The sequence below is a fragment of the Zonotrichia leucophrys genome, chromosome Z (genome assembly GCF_028769735.1).
Source record: "Zonotrichia leucophrys gambelii isolate GWCS_2022_RI chromosome Z, RI_Zleu_2.0, whole genome shotgun sequence".
NCBI classification, from domain to species: domain Eukaryota; kingdom Metazoa; phylum Chordata; class Aves; order Passeriformes; family Passerellidae; genus Zonotrichia; species Zonotrichia leucophrys.
Window position 1 is genome coordinate 48061242 of NC_088200.1, and position 14404 is coordinate 48075645.

Genomic DNA, 14404 nt, shown 5'->3' on the forward strand with positions numbered 1-14404 from the left:
CCAACCACATATAATATTAATCTGGATTTTATATGAGAAATAAACCATTTCTAAGTATCTCTGTACATTGATTCACCAAATCAAAGACTAAAATGAACTTTGTGCTCCAGAAAGCTGAAATACTCTGTCAGCCTGGTCTTAATGATGCAAATGGTGTTTGGTTACTGATGTCATAGAAGTGACAACTGTGACATTCCTGATTCAATGGCAGACCCTTCACAATGTATTCCACATTCCATCAAATGCGGAGTTGATTTGACTTTGTTTTCTCTAACTCAGGAGTTTATTTGCATACAAATGGTGTCTTTGTCCTGTAAAAGTACAAGGTTCAGAAATATATGCTTATTAACAACTGCCTAGCAGAGTTTATCTAAAATATTTTTATTTGAATAAAAATACTGCTCTTTTATTACACTTATAAAAGAATTTTACATTTTCATCTTTCATCACTGTTGGTAAGTTACTACTAAAGCATTTTAGTTATTGTAGGCTCCATTTTATGTTTACATGCTATTTTACTGGTCAGCTTATTGCTGACCAAAAGGGTGTAATCTTAAATACTTTATGAAACTAATTCTGGTCTTCTTTCCTTGTTTAAAAATAGCAAAATAGAAAAGAATTTTATAAATGAACTTCTGGAGAGTAGCAATATCACTAAAGAGAAAAACATGAGACAAAAGAATATAATAATTACTTCAGCAACCTTATCAAGAAACACTTTCTTTATATGACTCATAATGATCAACCTAAAACTTTATTTACTGTGCTTGGGAAATTATCAATATTTATTCATAAGAAGTACTTATGATGCTGGAACTATGCAGATCCTAAATGGTTTTCCACAGGGAAGAAAAAGGACACTTCATGATATAATGATCACTTTCTGCATAAGCTTTCATGAAACACAGTCAGCAGAACCCATGATTTCTGGACTCTGTTAAACATTAATGAATGTTTTGTGTGCGCCAGCAATTATAATCTATTATAATATATGAATTCATGTCCCATTCAATAACAATTTATGCTAGCATACATCCACCTCAAAGCAACATAAAAATTACTTACGGAATTTACTACCAAGTAAAAAGATCTACCGATTAATGTAATGCTATTATTTTTTCTATTTTATGTTATTTAGAATTGTAGTGCATTGTTTGTTTTGCTGACAATGGCAGTTTAAGATTTAGAGTATCTGGTTTAATATTTTTTTAGTCAATGGTATCTTAAGATTTAAAGGACCTATATATTTATCTAAATCTTGTTACATGCATTCCCATTCTTCCCATTTCTTAAAACACTTTGGTGGTACAGCTCAGCTCCTCTGCCAGGTGCCTGCTCCTGCCGTCACTCTCTGGGCTGCATGTTCCTTGAGGATGGGCTCCCCTGCTGCAGCTGCAGTGCTTTAGAATGTACAGTGTGGAACAAAATGCCTCACCATGGTCTCCACCACCAGGGAAACTGGGAAGGGAAACCTGGGCCCTGGTGACTGGGTCACCTATTCCTTCTTGTCAGGACTTGGTGTCTGCAGGTCTGCTTCTCTCACGTTTTGTCTCACACTTCTCTGTCACACAGTGTTTTGTCCTTTCTTAAATAAGGTTTCCCAGAGGTGCCACCATCTTTGTTGGGCAGATTCAGCCACATCCTACAGTGGACTTTTTAGAGAGAGCTTGCACCAGCTGTGTCCATTCCAGCATATGTGTTACTGTCAAAGCCTTGCCACATAAATACCATATTTCCACTTGACCACTGTGAGGACATATTTAACAACTGGTGTTAAAATATACATTCATCAGACAACCTTAATAAATTACATCAACAACAGCAACAACAACAAAAATTCCTCATACCAAAATCAAAGCAATATCATCTGAATACTGGAAAAAGTAGGCAATTCACACACATATTGTGAAGGCCAACCACTCCTCCCTTCACCACTTTACAACAACAAATACTCCCCCACAATCACTCTACTTTTCAGCAATATCCAGTATAAGTGTTGCCTATTACCTTGAATTCCTCAAGCTTCATTTTGAGTGCTAGAAAGTACTGTGGTGGTTCTCCTGCCTTTCCCTCTCTTTGGGCTGTGGAGATAAATAGAAGGAAGGTGAAAAGGATCAAGAGGAAGACAGTTTAATAGGAAAAGTAAGAGTAGTGCATGCGAGCAAAACAAGAAGGGGGATTATTTCACTGCTTCTCATGGGCAGACAGGTATCCACTGGAAAGACTCACTAGAAAGAAGAGACCCAGCACACTTAATGGTCACTTGAGAAGGCACATTTCAATGCCACAAACGTCTCTCCTTTACTTGAACTTTTATTGCCTGACATGAATTCATAAAGGTCTTTAAGGTCACTGAGTCCAATTGTAAATCTAAGAAAGCCAAATCCAACATCAAACCATCTCCCTAAATGCCAAATCTACATGTATTTTAAATACCTTAGGGATGACGTATTTTAAATATCTTAGGGACTCAGCCATGCCCTTTCCTGGGCATATTGTTCCAGGTGTCTTGGGATATTCTACTGGCAATCTTGGACCAGATGTTCCAACTGTGTCGCCTCCTGAACTCCTGCCCACCCCAAACTTCCTGACGTTCAGGGAATGAAGGGGCAGAGAGAGAGAAAGCCTTGTTGTTGTGAGAGCACAGTTCAGCAATAGCCTGAAGATCAGTGTGTCATCAACACTGTTTTAGCCAAAAATGCAAAGTGCAGCTCCCAACAGGCCAGTATGAAGGCAGTTAAACTCATAATTTTATCCCAAACAAACCCAGTTCTGCATGCAATCAGCAACCTTCTCATGGTTTTTTGTTTTTTTCATTCATTTATTTACCCAGACAAAATCTTTGGGTAAATAAATGAAGGTATTTCTATGAAGGCATTTCAGTTCCAGTACAGAAAACTTTTGCTAGAAACTGGAGTTCTGAAATCATACCTACCCGCACAATTTCCAGCAAAATTTCTCTGGTTGTGGGATTTCAGCCAACTAGTCACCAAGGATATAAAGAGACTGAAAGCCTTTTTTGACACAGCATGATGTAGTGGACAAATCCTCAAACAGGTGTTGATTCAAATGTGAATTCATTGAGGAACCACCTTCCTTTATAGTTCCTTTGAGATTCAAGATTCAAGTGATATTACATGCTAAATTGACCTTAAAATAAACTAATTTATTTTAATGCAAAATTTTCAGACATTCACAGATCAAAACAGCAGAAAATTGTGCTGCTAAGACGGGAAACTTAGATGTAGAAAGTGCACATTCATCTCTCAGAATCAAATCCCTCAAAAGCAAATATCAATGGAACATATCTAGAATTTTATTTGCAATAAACTACAGCTAAAATATCAAATTATGATAACATGTCATGACATTTATTGATTTGTCTTTGAGCTAAGATTAAAGCCTCCACACAGGAAGCAAAATATTTGCCTAGCCAAATATAAAGTTCTTCCTCCCTTTTTATGAAAGTTCTTTCAGATTTTGCTGAAACATTTGAAGTTCCTGTTCTGATTGCTCAGAGTTTCTTGCCAAGCCCAGTGAACGGAGAATTTAGAATCAGCTAAGTAAATCCTAGTATCTTTCTGAAATTCTTTCCAGGAAGATAAAAGTCATTTATCCTTCCCCCAATTTACACAGTGCTGAATGAATAAGTAATTTAAACTGTTAATCATTCTGACTAAAAAAATAAGACTTTTAATTGCCTTTCCTTTACATATTTCTCATTTTTCTCTGAAAAGCATCCATTCTGTTCTGGTTTTGAGGCAGAGGGTTTGTAGATTGACCTACTTCCAATTTTTATTACTGCTTACACATATTTTATTTTCTTTGGTTGAGAGCAAACAATAATGTAACAGGTAATCAGCATGGATGTAGGTCACCAAAAGTGCCCCAGTTTTGTTAGCATTCTCTCTAAGTGTATACAAATAGCTTGGATTTTTAGGCATCCAAAAACAAAGAGACACTCCCAACCCTGATCCCAAAATGACAATTAAAATCTCTGCCTCCGACAACACATAATCCATTTTATAATTCACCACAGAATTCAGAGCTACATTCAGATTTCTTGGCATCTACATATGGTAATGAAGAGCAAAACAAAATCCAAGAAATCAGTCAGTACTTTATAAGTAAGTTCTTCCAGTGAAACAAAAGTCAGATATATTACTTCAGCCTCGTCATACCTTTATCCCAATACTGGAGTGCAATTTTTTTTAATGAACAAGCTCTGGTGAAATAGAGTACCAGCTTGAAACAGTCAAGATAGGTAACTAGACAGGCTGTACTTAGAAGCAAGTTAGACGGCAAGAAGCAGAAGCAGAAAAGGTGGGACAGATGCTGTTAGCACCATTTGGCTCCAGCACGTACACGTATGCCATACATTTCTGAATTAAACATACTTTAACCACACCAGGTAGCAGGCCCACACAAATATAAATACAGGTTTGTTTTCCTTCATGCTATATTGATTTGTTTGACTAGAAGTAGTAGCAGTGCTCTTCCACCTGGCCTGTGCACTACTGATAAGATGAAGTAATGATTTCTAACCCTACAGTCCTGCGATTCTGCATTCTTCTACAATTGTAATTCAAAAAAACCCCTAATTTAAACACCATGCTTATAAACAGGAAGTTGCTTAGAATTAGCAACTTGAAAAAGTATAGCCAGAGCTTTGACATTAACCTGGCACAGATAAACCTGAATAGAGAAAAAGAAAATTCAGCTCATGAGTACTCCAGGGATTCTTCTACAAAGTTAGTCTCAGCTATGTTTAAAAGACAGGACAGCAAGGTTGATCCAGATTGTGCCCACCTTCTAGTAGAATACCATGTTAAGATATTTAATTTTAAAAGTTAAAGAAAACATTTCAGTGTTAGGAATAGAAATTATTAAAGAAATTGTCTGTAAAACTCAAATAAGTTCCACATCTACACCCCCAACCCAGAATAAATTCCTAATGAAGTTTAGATGCAGCAGATCTTTTTGAAAGAAAAGTTGGTCATTTTAAAAGCCTATCTCAAAAACACATTCTGAGCAGTACACGTTCACCTCTTGTCTCTTTGTGCCATTTTATCTCAGGGTTCTCATTATAGATTTGTTTTAAGAAAGCAAGAATATTAATATTTAGGATGCATGTTATTTTAATTTAGTAACATTTTCCAGATGATTGTGAAGCATTATTTTCAAGTGTATGGAGTACCCAGCTATTTAAAATATTGATCATGCTTATTAATATACCATGTATTTCTCTGAAGTTTAATCAGTGTTTTTTCACTTTTGCCTTTTTGGTGATATCAATCAAGCAAGAAAAAACACATGTACTTTTAGAAAGTTAAGAAAAAAAGGATTTTGAGAATGCATGTTTCACCAAATTTACCTAAGCATCTAAACTCAGTTTTTAAGATAGCAAATAGTCATTCAATTATCATTCTTGCAAGCATTATAATTTATTTCAGTGATGTGCTGGAAATGAGCTGTACACTTCATTAGAAAAACCAAAGAATATCCATACTGATGTTACATTTTTGAAATAAAGGGAATACTAAAATAATGGATAAAACTTTGTGATCAATTTCTATCTTCATTTTTGAACAAATTCTGCAAGACCAAATGATCTGTTATCACCAATACACAAATTGGTGCACATGATACTGGCATACTGAAAGAATAATAGATGTTTTCTTCCCAGTCCTTGACTCAGATATATTATAACTGAAAGGATGAGTATGGGATAAGCACACTAATACAAATTTAGTCAGGGTATATAAATCCTAATAATTTGACTTTTCCCCTTTTGGTACTGCTTGTAGATGGAAGATTTTTGGATGCACTAACAAATTTAAGGTGGGGAAGAAGGGTTGGGAAGACGAGGAGATCTAAAATCAACATTCTTGACTTTTTTCTGATGACAGTTTTTGATTTATGACCAAGCAGGAAAAATCTCCTTGACATTTTTATGCCTGTAAAGGAGATGGACAATGCACTCTTGCTTTTTCTGTAGAGGACAACTGTCATTTTCACACTACTCAAGTGTATCCACACATCCACTTGAACTGAAAACCAAAATATTTTAAACTCTGTCTTGGAATGATATAATCACAGGTGCCTCAGAAGAGGGTTGCTGACTGAAAACTTACTCAATAACAGCAGAAACATGTACAGCTTCCATACTGAAGAATTTTCATGGAATAAGAGAGGTGAAAATGGCAAAGAAAAAGTGACAACTTTTCAGTCCAGCTGAGCAAGCTCCAGTCCTTTTTAAAAGTCAAGTTTTTAATATTCTTTCACTCATTTCTAGCAATGCAAGAATGGTATCTCAGATGAAATTAATTGCTTTAAACTATGTTGAAGGCTGCCTCAAATCAAATCTAGAGCCAGTTCTTATCCAATAGGCTACTGATATAAAATAATTTAATTACAGAATCCTAGAATTATAGGATAGTTTGGTTTGGAAGGGGCCTTAATGATTATCTAGTTAAAACCCTCTGTCCTTGGGGAGGAACACCTTGCACCTAGACCAGATTGTTCAAAGCACCTTCCAATCCAGCCCTCAACACTTCCAGGGATGAAGCACCCCCCTTCACTCTCTGGAACACTCTTAAAGGTACAAAACTTATTATTCAACATAAACAGAATGAGACAATTGGGGATAAAAGCATCATATAGTCAACCCAGGACACCTATTACACCATGAACCTCTCCAGCTCTCTTGCGCCCTGTAGGCACTGTAAAGTATCCACAGAGCTTTCTCCATGCTGGACAACCCCAACTCTCTGAGCTTGTCTTTAATGAAGAGCTGCTTCAACCTCTGATCATCAAACACAATCAAATCTTATGTTCCAGCAAACATAATATAGAACAAAAGGTGTTGTGCTTAGGTCCAGCATGAGGAGATCAAAATAAGAAGGATCTATTTCATTAAGGTTTTGGGATCTAGAGGGATAAACACAAGCTATCAGGAATAAACAAAAATAATTTGAATAAAAGCCAAAAGATATTGAAGAGAATTTGAAAACTCTATAAATCCAAAGCCTTCTGGAAACAAAATAACAAAAAATATTATGATTTTCATCTCTATCTACAAAATAAATACCCCCTTAAAGAAAACCTACCACATAACTGTCTGTTATTTAAAGAGGTTCAGATGTTGACCTATTAGTCAGGCAGATTTTAACTTTTAAACTCTGTTTAGGAATATGTACTTTGCAAAAGATAATGGTAAGGTGACAACCTAGATATATCATTTTGTAAAGACTGAAGAAAGAGAAGCACCAAATCTCAGAGAAGGGAAATGAGTAAGTCTTTACAGAGGGCTATAAATTTAAAACTCCATCTTCTGTTTTGAGACAAACAAGCCAAGAGTAAAATTGTAAATCCCCTGGAAGAAAAAAAATCAGAAATGTATCAGGAAGTCTTAAAAAAAATGCTATACAAATATCAGGAGCTCCTCAGTTCAAAATGAGTCACACGAGAGACATGTGGACCCTGTAGGATATGGTCAGCATGACTGAAAATTTTTCCTGCCTAACAGTTCCCAAAACATAAAGGTGTATAGTGCTCAGAAGTCCAAAGACTTGCTTGACCTCTCCAATGAAAAGCAGGTAGCATTAAACCAAAACAATATATGAAGACTGTGCAAAGTAGCATAAAGGTGTAGATGTACTGCTGTATGTTGAATTTAAATGCCCTCATGTACATGTAAGTAGTTAACAGGAGGCACAGAAATAAATTCTCCACGAACCTCTTCAAGAAGAGTAGCTCTCAGAATTTTGGCTGCAATCAAAAGTTGATGCCTGCTGATATATATAGAAATTTGGTTAGTCAAGGAGAGGATGTTAGAAAATTAATAGCTTCATAAAATTTCTTAGGGAAGGTCAGTGTGACTCGAATCACACTGTAATTTAATGACATTCTCAAAAGACGAACGATGAACTAAGTCCAGATCCTGAGAATATCCCTGTTCTTTTTCCAGTTATCAGAATCTATTTCAAAGTTAGAAATGTACCTGCCACCTTGATCAAAGATGCCCTGCCTTGGTGCAATTGCTAGAGCAGTTAAAGATTTGGAGGGGCAGAGTCACTTAAGTATGACTTTTCAGTTCTGAATAGGTCTTTAGGAAGCATCAGGATGGTAGCAGGAAGTATTACAGAAAATACATTCTAAAATTATTTTTAATGTAGACATTGAGAAGCAAAAGTATAAGCAAAGTGCATTGTGAACTGAGCTGAAATAGTAACACTGAAAAATTTCAAGGTTTTGTGTGTGAGAAACAATGGAGATAAAATCAAATAAAGACTTTGATAAAATTGAACACTGTCCCTGTGACAAAAAGAAAAAAAAAATTAAAACCAACAAAAAACCCAAGCAAACAAAAAAACCCCAAACAAAAAAAAAGCCAACCAACCAATCAAACAAAAAGATGGTGTATCTTTATTTAACTATTAAAAATGCTTCTTAAAAATTACACTTCTGGAAACTTTTTCTAGACAGATCAAAAACAAAACAGTGGGCAAGGCACATCAAAACTACTTTTGTTATCAAGCTATACATATAGACATGTACTTGTTATAATGACAAGGGTTTGCCACACAGATATTGCTACATTTCTTATTATAGCTTGAAAAGAGCCCAGTCTCATTACAGCTTACTTTAAAAATCATTGAATTTCCATGCCTCAGCTCTTCTGACCTTGGAGTTCACCAGCTTTTCCTTCCCTAAGGATAACAGTGTATAAGCATAGTAGAAAAAATTATGGTCACATCTTTGTACAGCTGAAATGGCCTTGACAAAGATGTTACCACTGCCTACACGTAAGATATTGCTGACCTTAAAAATCATCTGTCTTGATGAACCAAAATTCTGTACCCTTTGTCACTTCCAGGATGAAAGGTGAAAAAGGGAAAAAGTGGGTGTGTTTTGGACAGATGATTTAGCATATAAATGGTTAGCATATAGCCACACAATTCTTGACGCTGTCCAGTGCAGGGATATGGGTTGCAGTAGACTGTTGGTGGACTGTTCACGAACGTGAGACAGGAAAGGGCTTTTCAATTAGTACAAAATGCATTAAATGCAGCTGTGTTGAAGACTACTCCTTTTTCTCACGGCTGCATTCTTGGGTTGAGGGCCCAGGCTGGCTTTGCTGAGAATTTTTATGTTTCCCTGACAAGCATTTTACCTATAGAAAGCACCAGTTTCTCAGTCCCATTAACACCAATCTGCCATTCACAAATTCACAAGTCCAATGAGCATCACTTGCAATGTTTTAACTTCATGTTTGGCAGAGCTGAAAATTTGCAATAATGTGCATTCTTCTGACCTAGCAAATGACATTTAGAATTTTCACCTACTGCTAAGAAAAGCCAATCTCACAATCAAACACCCTGCTCTTATATACACCTAATGTGGGTTTTGTCTCACTTCCAGTTTGTCTCTTCCACCAGGAGAAAGAAGGCAGACAGACGAGGCAGACCAAGAGCCATAAAAAATATATTTTCCTGAAAATGGATTTTTTTACCATCTGCTTGCCCTGCACTTTGGGAAGCAGTATAAAACCCAGCCTTGTCTCTTTTCAACCATTTTTCACATTCCTACCACACAAACCTCCACCTCAGGAAAGTGTTCAACACAGATATGGGATCCTCTGAGAATTCTTTTTCCCATCAAGCTCCTTTGTCTGCCTTAGTGTTCCTCAGTTTTGGTGCATCTGTGGTGTGAAATTCAACTCTGCTGCCTACCTAGCGCACTGAATACATAAAGGACATCCAGAAAAAAAAATAATTCAAGTTTTCCTCTGCTCCAAAATCTCATGTTTTAGAGATGCAATCTATTAATTGAAGAATGGCAGTGGCATACAGGTTTTCCTACTCATTGACTAGATCCTAGTGTAGGGTCTTATGGACACAGCTGAACTGAAAAAGACCTGTGATTTTCAAAACAAAAAATTCTCCCAAGAGACACACAAGGTTTTTCTAGGAATTCCATCTGCTGCTTGAAAATCTCATTATAGCAGAAACTGCCTTCCAAAGTACCATTTACAAGCTGTTATCTCTAGTTTATAGTCAGCCCTAGAAAGAAAACACTGGCTAAACTTTTTTCTTGAATATTTTGTATTTTATGGGTTTTTTTCCACTAAAACAGAAGGCATTAAAAAGGTGCCAAATAGCATTTAACAAATTGAACTGTAAAAAATAAAAATAGAAATGATTTAACATTCCTACAGTGAAACAGCAATCATGATAAAAGACAATAAATTGCAATCACAGAATGCAAAAATCTTTACAATTACAAGTTCCAAACATAGTTTGCATTTTAAAGCCTTCTCAGATTTCTAGAAACGAGGCAGCAATGTGTAAGATGATAGCATAGGAAAAGCAGACAAGAGTAGACTCATTGAATCACTCAGTCAGAAAGACTGGGAAACATCCTAACTCTCAGCACCCATTACATTTTCTCACTGGTCATCGGGAAAATGAGAATGCATTGAACCTTACAGAATCAATAACTAAGAGAGATATTATTTCTCTATATGCCCATACCTTTGATTTTGGACATTAAAGAATTCCTTACATATGCTATAGAAATTTAGAAAATATGTATGTAGCAAAACATACATCATCTTCTTACCTTATTCTTACTGATTTTGAGCTACATTTGGCAAGTTCTCCCATTTCTTTCTGGATATTATTCCTGCTTTAATGATGCTCTGTTATTTAATTGTCCCAAGCACTGAGAGCTGTGGTAAAACAACAGCTTCAAACTGTGCCTCTCATGGGTGGCACAGCTGTAAGGGTGTCCTCTATCAGTACATGCTGTCAAGAAACAGGTAATGGAGAAAAAATGATCATAGATAACTTCATTACAGAAGTGGTTTTTTAAGGACACAGAATCTAAATTTTCAGTCACATTCTGGATCTTAGGACCTGTGGTGGGTTGATCCTGGCTAGATGCCAGGCACCCACCAATGACTCCTGTCTACAACTGGACAGGGGTGAGGAAATATGATGAATGGTTCGTAAGTTGAGATGAGGACCAGGAGAGATCACTCACCATCCATGGGCAAAACAGGCTCAGCCTAGGGAAATTACTTGAATTTACTACTAACAAAATCAGGGCAGGACAATGAGAGGCAAATACTAAAAAACACCTTCCCTCCTTCCTATCTATGTCTCCTTCCTGCAGTTGCACAGGGAGACAGTGAATGGAGGTTATGGTCAGTTTGTCATAAGCTGTTTCTGCTGCTGCTCAGGGAGAAAAGTCCTCCCCCTGCTCCAGCAGGACGTCCCTCCCACAGGAGACAGCTCTCCATGAACTTCCCCAACATGAGTCCATCCCATGGGCAACAGCTCTCCACGAACTGCTCCAATGCAGGTCACTCTTCCACAGGGTGCAATCATTCAAGGACACTGCTCCAGTGTGAGTCTCCCAGAGAGATTTCAAGTCCTGTCAGGAAACCTGGTCCAGCATGAGCTCCTCTCTCCATTAGTCTGCAGGCACCTGCCAGGACCCTTCTCCAGAACAGGTGTCTCGTGCATTCACAGCCTTCTCTCAGGATGGAGTCCCTAGCTCCATCTTGGGGCTCCTCCACCAGCTGCAGGTGGATCTCTCCATCCCCATGGACATCCATGGGCTGCAGCGCACAGCTGCCTTGCCATGGGCCACACCAGGGGCTGCAGGGGAGTCTCATCTCTGGTGCATGAAACACCTCCTCCCTCTCTTTCTGCACTGACCTTGGTGACTGCAGAGTTGTTCCTCTCATGTGTTCTCATTCCACTTTCCCTGGCTGCAATTACATCTGCTATTTTTTTTTCCTTCTTAAATATGTTATCATGCATAGAATGTTACTATCATTCCTGATTGGCTCGGCCTTAAGCAATTGGGGTCCATCCTGGAGCCAGCTGGTATTGGCTCCACTGGACATGGGGGAAGGTTCCAGCAGCTACTACAGAAGTGATCTCTGTAGCACCCCAGTTAGCAAAAACTGGCCACACAAACCCAAAACAGGACCCCATACACTTAGTGTGAAATAGCTTTGGTGCGCACTCAATTCCTGTTTTATAATCTGAAACAGCTCTGTTGGAAACCCTGTGTATGTCCTGATGACAGGCTAGGAGGAGAAAAATACCTGAAAACTTCCCCACTTAACATCTGATTAGTCAGGCTTCATGGGGGAGAGTGACTTTCACTTCATATGTTCTGTCATACTCAACAGTGTACTTAATGCACCAATACCACGCACATTAGCAAAGTACACACCAGAAAAAGCAGCCTTTCATGCATTACATGTGACCAGAAATCTAGGACCTCATTTCCTAAATGCTCTGTTTTATTTTCTAATTGAGTATCAGAGGAACTCCTTTCTGGGTGTTGGTTCTTTGGTAATTTCACATCTCTCTGGTTGCGTAGCAACGAAGGTTAGAGAGGCAGGCACAAGTTCATCACTATATATCTGACTAAAATGCTTCATTAATCTGTGCACAGTTTTTGTCCCTCTTGGTAACAAATGGATTGAAGCAGGTAGAACTAACATATTCCCCTGTCAGCCTTTCTGCTCTATCTTCACTGCAGGCTTAATTTCAGATGATTTTGAGAGCACTTTTTCCCCCCTATAAACTTTCTTAAGCAGATCTACCAGAGCTAATTTCAAAATTAACAATTCTTCTATAATGTGTAGCTCTTGTCAGGCATCATTTCTCTAATAAACTCTCAAAGATAGTAATAGGAGCTTCCTTGCTCCTCACAGCATTACACCATGAATACATTGACATTTCATCCAAGTTAGGTTTCAAAGGCTTCAAAATAGATCAAAGCCTCATTGAAAAGGCCTGATTTATTCAGGACAGCTACACAAAATCTGTATTTAATCTCTGTTTAATCCAGTAAGATAAAAGACACATAGTATTTTATAAGATTAAAATATAGACTTTAAAAATCAAAAAGGATATTTTCAGGAGAAACCAGCGATATTTTCCCAGCCACCTTCAATGCTAAACAATTCATTTCATTGGAGACAGTCACTGTTTCTCTGGCCTCTACACATCAGATTAGAAATAAATACAAGTTCTTTTACAGCACCTAGTTGTCAATATGTACTGTTATAGCAGTCTTTCCAGCACCATCATCCTCTGGCTATAGACCATGTGTTTAAGGCCATATTATGCTAAAGCTGTTTGAGCTCAATACATCCATGGAAGGCTTTGCACAAATCTTCACTTCAGTAGGGGGTGAGACTACATCACATCTTCAACACAATTTGAAGTGTATGGAATAAGGTTCATAATGAATTCTAACCTGAATCATGTTCAAAGAAAGGTGACACTAAAAAGAAATTTCTGTCTCCTTTGCATCCAACAACACATAGTCTCTAAATCTTCAAGAAACTACGTACAGCCCCCTGCTACTCACCTTTCTCTGTCACCACTTTTCATTAAAGGAGATACACTTCATAGGAAAATTAATACAAATTTCTTCACAAGTAGAAGGATTTTTTTTTGTTCACAAGCAATCAAGGGTGAAAGCATATAATGAAAGCACATAACTTTGTCTAAGAATTTTAAAGAATTGGTGCTCTGAAAGAAAACATATGATGCAGGTTAGCAACAGCTGAAGCGACTTGGCAAAGGAAAAAGAAACAAGTCCAGGCCTTTAACAAAAAAAAAAGACCCCCCCCACCAGACCACCAGACAACACAAATATTTCAATGACCTTTTTTCTCTTGAACTTTGCCAAATTTTGATTGGTTACAGCATGAAAGTCCTAAAAGAACAGCTTTAGCTTTAGAATTAGAACTTGTAATTATACAGAGGGCATACCCTTCAACCCTGTCTGTGTAAAATCCTTATTCATGTGCAAAAGTGGAATTGCCTTAGTGAATCTGACTGCATTTGTTAAAGAGTTCATTTATATTTGGGGGACATGCAGCATGAGCACTGTTTCCATCTCCCCAGGTGCCTACTAGATGGCTTCTCCAATACAGTTCCTTCTCTCTTTGAAAGTCTTGCCTCTGTACAGCTCTCATAAAGAAGCTCCAATAAACAGCTTGTTATTTGTCTCACTGTAAACACTAAATATAAGGCTGCAGTTTAACCCTTAAAGAATTATTGCCTGTGTGGCTAACCAATTTTAACAAGAATTAGCACTTAAATTTATGAAAAGAATGTGCTACAATATCAGTTTCTATTTAGCTTTTTATCTCTTCCTCTGATCTCTTGCAAATCTAGTGCAATACACCAGTAATTGATAAAGAGAAGTGAGAATACTTGTTGCTTCCTGGGACTTCCATCCTTTGAATAATGGAGGCAAATAGCAGTTTGCCTCTTTTATCTTTCCTTTACTTTCCTAAATTCTGGAGTATCTGAGAAAAAAAAAAAATTGTACAAAGTTCAAAAATAAAGGAAAACGTCTCCCC

The 14404-nt window shown here is 37.4% G+C and overlaps 1 long non-coding RNA gene across 1 annotated transcript; it reads right to left on the reverse strand.

Moving 5' to 3' along the window:
* Window positions 1-1091: 1091 nt before the first annotated feature.
* Window positions 1092-8697, reverse strand: LOC135459291 (uncharacterized). Its single transcript, XR_010443004.1, has 3 exons — window positions 8646-8697; window positions 2008-2081; window positions 1092-1746 (listed from the first exon to the last, which is right to left on the reverse strand). It is a non-coding gene; the product is annotated as an uncharacterized LOC135459291 (long non-coding RNA).
* Between the last annotated feature and the right edge of the window lie 5707 nt (window positions 8698-14404).